At 44.8% G+C, this 6363-nt stretch overlaps 1 non-coding gene across 1 annotated transcript; it reads left to right on the forward strand.

Annotated features, from left to right (window-relative positions):
• Positions 1 to 2352: 2352 nt before the first annotated feature.
• Positions 2353 to 2536, forward strand: LOC119451123 (U2 spliceosomal RNA). The gene has a single exon (XR_005191680.1). It is a non-coding gene; the product is annotated as a U2 spliceosomal RNA (small nuclear RNA).
• Positions 2537 to 6363: the final 3827 nt, after the last annotated feature.

Genomic DNA, 6363 nt, shown 5'->3' on the forward strand with positions numbered 1-6363 from the left:
CCGACACCGCGTGTGTATTAGTTGTATTCCGTTGTCATTGAAGGAAATTGAAAAATATCGCGTTATGTGTTCGTGGCAGGTATGTGGCAGTAACAATGCTTTATCATATATTGCTCTGTGCTGCCCTGCTCTAATAAACTGAGTGTAAGTAATACATTCTGAATTTGTTTGACTATTAATTATATAACATTTGTAGCCACCAGAAGTTCAACTACGTACTTCTGGGGGAAGGCAGGATTTCATTTTATTGTTACTTACAGGAATCGCAAAGCGAAGCGCTTTTTTTCAGCGCGCTTTCAAAGATCCCTGGGATTTCGAGAATGGGTACCAGGCCACTTTCATGTATTCTAATAAGGGCCTGTCGAGTGGTGCATTTGCTACAATATAGTTTTGAATAGACAATGCTTGCGACAATAAAGGCGCGTTTATACTAGGCCGACAGTGGGAATTTACTGCCTAAAATAGGCTTCCGTGGAACGAAACAAAACGTTGCCTTCTCTCAACCGCTCGCAATCAGGGAAAGAGCTGAACAACACTAATACCAAGCATATATTACGATTTATCTTGCTTTACTGGTTGTCGCACGTCAAACGTACGTCTTGTATAATATTCAGGTGGCAGAGTTTTTAGCAGCTTTAATCATTTTGGTCATATATGACAAAACCCAAGCGTATTTAGTCCTATTATATATTACGATAAACTCCTTTTTCGTTCCGCGTTTTTAAAGTTTCTCAGAGTGCTACAATCTGGTACGTATTTTGTGTGGACATATAGTACGGTGTTAACACTTGTCCCTCTTTAATGGTTCAGATAACTTATTGATCTAAACTAAAAAGGTGTTGTGCAACTTCTACAGCCTTACAAGTCCCTAATAAATGTTGGGTCAAGCAATCGATTGGCGCTAGATTATATCGAATAACTTGCACATTTTGTACTCCTTGAAGAGTACTCATTCTTAAAAACTAAGCAGAGGACGGTTGATATTACTGTTACAGAAAAATACTCACAAAAAAGTATGGCGTTACTTGAATGCTATTGCTTCTAGTGCTTTTCAGTTGGCAAAGAACAACACGCTGTTTGCCTTGCTGCAGCATTCTTGTTTGCTCCACTCCGTGGCTAGTTCTTACAGACTACCACAATTCTTTTTTTTACTTTACTGACGTGGTATACTAAAACAAATACATCAACAGTGCAGCTAAATGCACGTGCACAGGCAACCGATGTCGAACTTACTCGCGGTCTCTCGCCTTCCGAGAAACTGAAAAATCATTGCGTGCAGCTTCATAAGCGTAGCGAAGTACGATGTAGCTTTGGAACAACGCGGGTTATTAACCAGGTGGGGAAGAAGTACTGGGCTTGCGACTACAGCACAGAGAAGGAGGCAGATTGGGTGAAGCTCGCGTAAGTGGGCCCGAACAACATCGTCATGTCTCGATGAACCGACGTTGATGCCTAGTACGCACGCCACACGATGATACCGCGCGTAACCACGCTCGCGTGCTGCGTGTCATTACGACGAAGCAACAAAACGGGACTTACCGCAAGGCGTCGGCAGCGTCGGGGAGAATATATTCTTGGCCAATGCACGGCAAAACCCTTCCTGATCCCACAACCGAACCCTCGCGATATTGACCAGTAGTAAAGTTCTGCGCGTGAGGAGCACTGTCCTGTTTTGATAATATTTTCCTTCCCGTTGTCATGTTTTGTGCTTCTTAATGGATGCAGCCGAGTGAAGGCGGGTACAGTACTTTAACATTTTGTGACCTGCCTTTTTTAGCGTTACTAAAATTGTTTAATTGCACTATAGACCATTTGCGTGCGTGATGAAGACGTTCGAATATACTTTGAAATCACTTGATATTATGCACCGGTAAAGTTTGTGGCTGAAAGTACCCAAAATAATGCTTAGCGTCGAATGCGAAAAAAATCAGTGATATTCCACTCTGTGACAGTGGATGACCAGCGAGGTACGTGGTGATTGACCATTGCCCCGATGAAATGTTCCAAGTTGGCGTGATGGCGGCCGCATCGACGATTCGCATTTCTTTCCGCCTCGCAGTCCTGGCGGGCAGCACGCTTACGCTTGACGTCTACGGCCCTCTCATCGTTGGTGGTCTCGATCCTTCCACCACCGCCGTGCCAATTATCTTTTCTGTTCACGCCGTCATTCTTGGTCGGCATGTGGCTCTTCTTCAGACCGTACAACACGCGGCCGATTCATTTCACAGTCAGAGCAGAACAGAAGAGGCGTCATGCCTGCGTAGAGCATGACGTCAGGAGACAGAAGACACTCAAATTGGTAGGCACTAGTTTCAATATGCTGGATGGCGTACACGTGTATGGTGCGAACGTAGACGTGGCCGACGCGGGTCAAAGTGTAATATCTCTTCTTATCAGCTTAATATCTGGCACGGGTTCTATCTGGACCCGAAATATTTACCTTTTTTTTTCAAGTTGGCGGAGTGCTTGAAGTCTGCTTCACCTCCACCGCGGGTCGGCCCGGTATTGAATTATCTTCGGGATCGACCCACGCTCTTTGGTCTAGAGACATCGATCCGCTGAAAACTAGCCATATAAAGCTTCGCTATAAAAAGACATTATATCCTTTCTTTCACGTTCTGTGTCTACTGGATTGGAAAGCACAATGTCCCCCATTTCGTAGTAGACTCTAAGACAGCCGTAGAATTGCAGACGCCACTCTTCAGTTTTGTTACAGTTGAACGAACTTAGCTGCGTGGATATGCAAGAGTGTTCTGTCTCACGGAAAACTCCGTGTATAGAACTTCATGCCCCAAACGAATGACGGTGACTTGCTGCTATTCCGTTTCCATATAACAACATGTGAAATGTCAGAATACGGCTTTCTTTCCGTCACGCTTGTGTCCCTGTTTGTGAGAGCTAGGAATTGGTACAGCTACGAGCACGTGCGAAGTTCAGCATGTATGGAAGCCGGAGCCCCACGTTGGGCACCAGTGGGCGCACATGTCAGCACTGAAGCCCCGTCGAGCTGGTTTGAACCACAGCTGGGGCGTTTCCCGTCTTCTTCTCCAAGCCGCCAAGCCTCTCCAACTTACTAAACCTGCTCGAAACGGCCGTGGTTGCTTAGTGGCTATGGTGTTGAGCTGCTAAGCACGAGGTCGCGGGATCAAATCCCGGCCACGTCGGCCGCGTTTCGATAGGGGTGAAATGTGAAAACACCAGTGTACTTAGATTTAGGTGCACGTTAAAGAACCCCAAGTGGTCCAAATTATCCCGGAGTCCCCTACAACGGCGTGTCTCATAATCAGATCGTGGGTTTGGCACGTAAAATCCCATAAGCAATTTAATTAAACCGGCTCAAGTCAGCTGTCTCCACAAGTGCTACATGTATAAGCCAGCATAGCCAAGTGTAAAAGGACAAAACGTTCTACAAATCACACTCAACATATAATAATTTTTGGCCAAGATATAGAGAACTCTGTAATGTAGGGATCACAACACTTGCTGACATCAGAGGTTTCAAATACTTCGCGCATTCCCCTGTTCATGATCTTCTTTTGGGATTATGCATCTGCCAGTGTCTGGAGTTTATTTCCGCACGCGCATGTGCTTAGACATGTTGTTACAAGGCGCACGTTCAAGCGAGTTTTCATGCCGGTGCAATCTGTGATTATAGCGTTGACATCTATATTGAGGGAGCATTGGATACCATTGCTCAAATAGCTTCCTAGTGGGGATTCGTCAGATAGTGGGTAAGCACTCATTGTGCTATCTGCCACGGGCAATCTTTAAACATCGTTAAAACGTTATGCTGCATTGCTGGCCACTGATGCTCTGACGGCGTCAGCGCTCAACCTTGGCGTCACAGACATGCCATAATGCTTACAATCATTTGACAATGCCAGACTGCTTACATGCCACCACCTACAGCGCTCACACTGAGACGAACGTGTAGGCAAGGGATCGTATTCTACGCCAATCTCTGGCCGTACTTTAGTACGCCGCAGTAGGTCTCTATTGCTCAACTTACGCTCAACTTATGTGTGGCAATAACTTTATTGCCGCACATCACCTTCGCCGACAACGACGTGGACCGAGCCCTTCGGGCCGGGCTTGTAGACACTACAGCTAAACGCTTGACCGCTTGCTGTTAGAATGTCCAACTTTCCGCAGCTGTCGCGGTGTGCTGCTGAGCAAGTTCCAACAATTTATTCCTTCCTCAAACTGCGCCTAATGATACATTGTTCGCGAAATGTCCTGCTTCAACTCAATATGGCACTCACGAAGCTGTGCTGGAATTCTTGTCAATGACGGGACTACACTGTGCTCTGTAATGCTGGCATTCTTCGTGTGAATGTGTGATGTGTTCCTTCTTACCTTTCTTTTCTTCCTTTATTTCCTTCTTCTCTATATTTTTTTCTCTCCTCTGCAAGCTGGTGGGCATGGTGTCCCTTTTTGGTGGCAGATGCCTGCCCTCTTTTTTTTCTATTTGCGGTATGTATTTGCTTACATGATTAATAATAACAATTAACAATAATTCTTTGATAGACGTTTGATACCGAGCGCGCCGCCGTGCTCCGTCAACTTCAATGTAGCCCGATAACGGTCGTAGAAGACCCCGTAAAGGCTTATATAAATAATAAATAATAAATAAATAAATAAATAAATAAATAAATAAATAAATAAATAAATAAATAAATAAATAAATAAATAAATAAATTACACTACATTTACATTAAAACAGCTCAGTCCCTGTGGAGCTTTCCTTCATAGTTCGTTATTCGTTTCCACAAAGCAGCGATATCCCATACGGAAACTTCCTCCGACGACCACTAACTTGCCATAATTCAAAACAGAGAGGCTTAAGTCTTCACATCAACTTCGACCCTTAACCCTTCCAAACGACTCTCTAATCTTAGAGCTAGCCTCGTAGTTGTTCTTGGGTTGCGAACTGGCTGATTCTCAGGTAGTAATTTTTTACAGTTTCTAGAAATCTCTTCATGCCGATTCGCACATGAAACAGTCACTATTTCGTCCCCCATCTAATCGAAAATAAATGCAAACTACGAAGAAGAAAGAGACCACGGAAGTAGTTGCGGAGCACTGGTTCCGTTTTCATACGGTAGATGGCGACACTGGGCTGTAGAGCGAAATTCTCCTGTCGCATCTCTTGGCGTTAAGATGGCGCTACAATCTACGCGTTATTTCTTTCCTATTGCTTGGTTTATGTCAGCTTCTGTGTTCTTCCTTTTCGCGCATATTTAGCACGTCCATGGCCTCGGTTCACGCGTGTTCATAGAGTGTGAGCTTGCGTACCACCCGCCGTGGTTGCTCAGTGGCTATGGTGTTGGGCTGCTGAGCACGAGGTCGCGGGATCGAATCCCGGCCACGGGGGCCGCATTTCGATGGGGGCGAAATGCGAAAACACCCGTGTACTTAGATTTAGGTGCACGTTAAAGAACCCCAGGTGGTCCAAATTTCCGGAGTCTCCCACTACGGCGTGCCTCATAATCAGAACTGGTTTTGGCACGTAAAACCCCATAATTAAATTTAATTAAATTAGCTTGCGTACCAGGCTCGCAGAGCAAGCTAGGTTTGTAACCGAAAGTATTTATTTGCCATGCCTTCTCCAAGACACCACGCTGTTCGCAATAACTCAGTAACATGCATTAATCTTTGCGGAAGCCGCAACCAGTGGTGTGCGTTATGAGCGCTGTCCACGTCGATCGCTAAATGCACATGTTCATCATCATTTAACATTTTCTTCGGCACTCATCATACTCGCTGGAGTTCTCACCGGAATTTAGCGCTAGCGCAGTGGTTACTATACGGACAAAGCGTTAGGCCAACATCTCACAATTCTAATGTGTCTAAGGAAACACCATAACATATTTATTTGCGTGTGTCATCTAGTAATAGTAGCACAATGTCAGAAAGCACAGGATTTCGTTTTTTCTTCTTCCTCTTTCATATCGTATCTAAGCATTCTATAAGACCCCTCTCGGAGAAATGTAGTAGAAAGATCTAGCATGATGATATCCGTGAATTGTAGACTCTCCCTCAGAGTGTCCTTCTCAGGGATGAAAGCTTTGGGAAAACTAAAACTGTTTTCAACGTTCTTTTATGTTTTTCGTGGAAAATTGAAAGTATACGTATTTTTCTACGCAAGTCATTTCATTGACATCGTGTAAGGTCTGGAAGAAAGCACTCGTGTCGTCTCATAGCAACAGTCGACTATAGTCAACTGTGAAGATGAACAACTGGAAACTTAACAGTCGAGTCAAACGGACCCCCACGCCCTCACTTCTTTTGGGCTCGTTTTTCTTTATTGCTTGACCGTAGACAATCGATTTAGAAACCCAGGAGGGCACGAGAAGACACGCA

Source organism: Dermacentor silvarum, chromosome 4 (assembly GCF_013339745.2).
Source record: "Dermacentor silvarum isolate Dsil-2018 chromosome 4, BIME_Dsil_1.4, whole genome shotgun sequence".
Classification (NCBI taxonomy): domain Eukaryota; kingdom Metazoa; phylum Arthropoda; class Arachnida; order Ixodida; family Ixodidae; genus Dermacentor; species Dermacentor silvarum.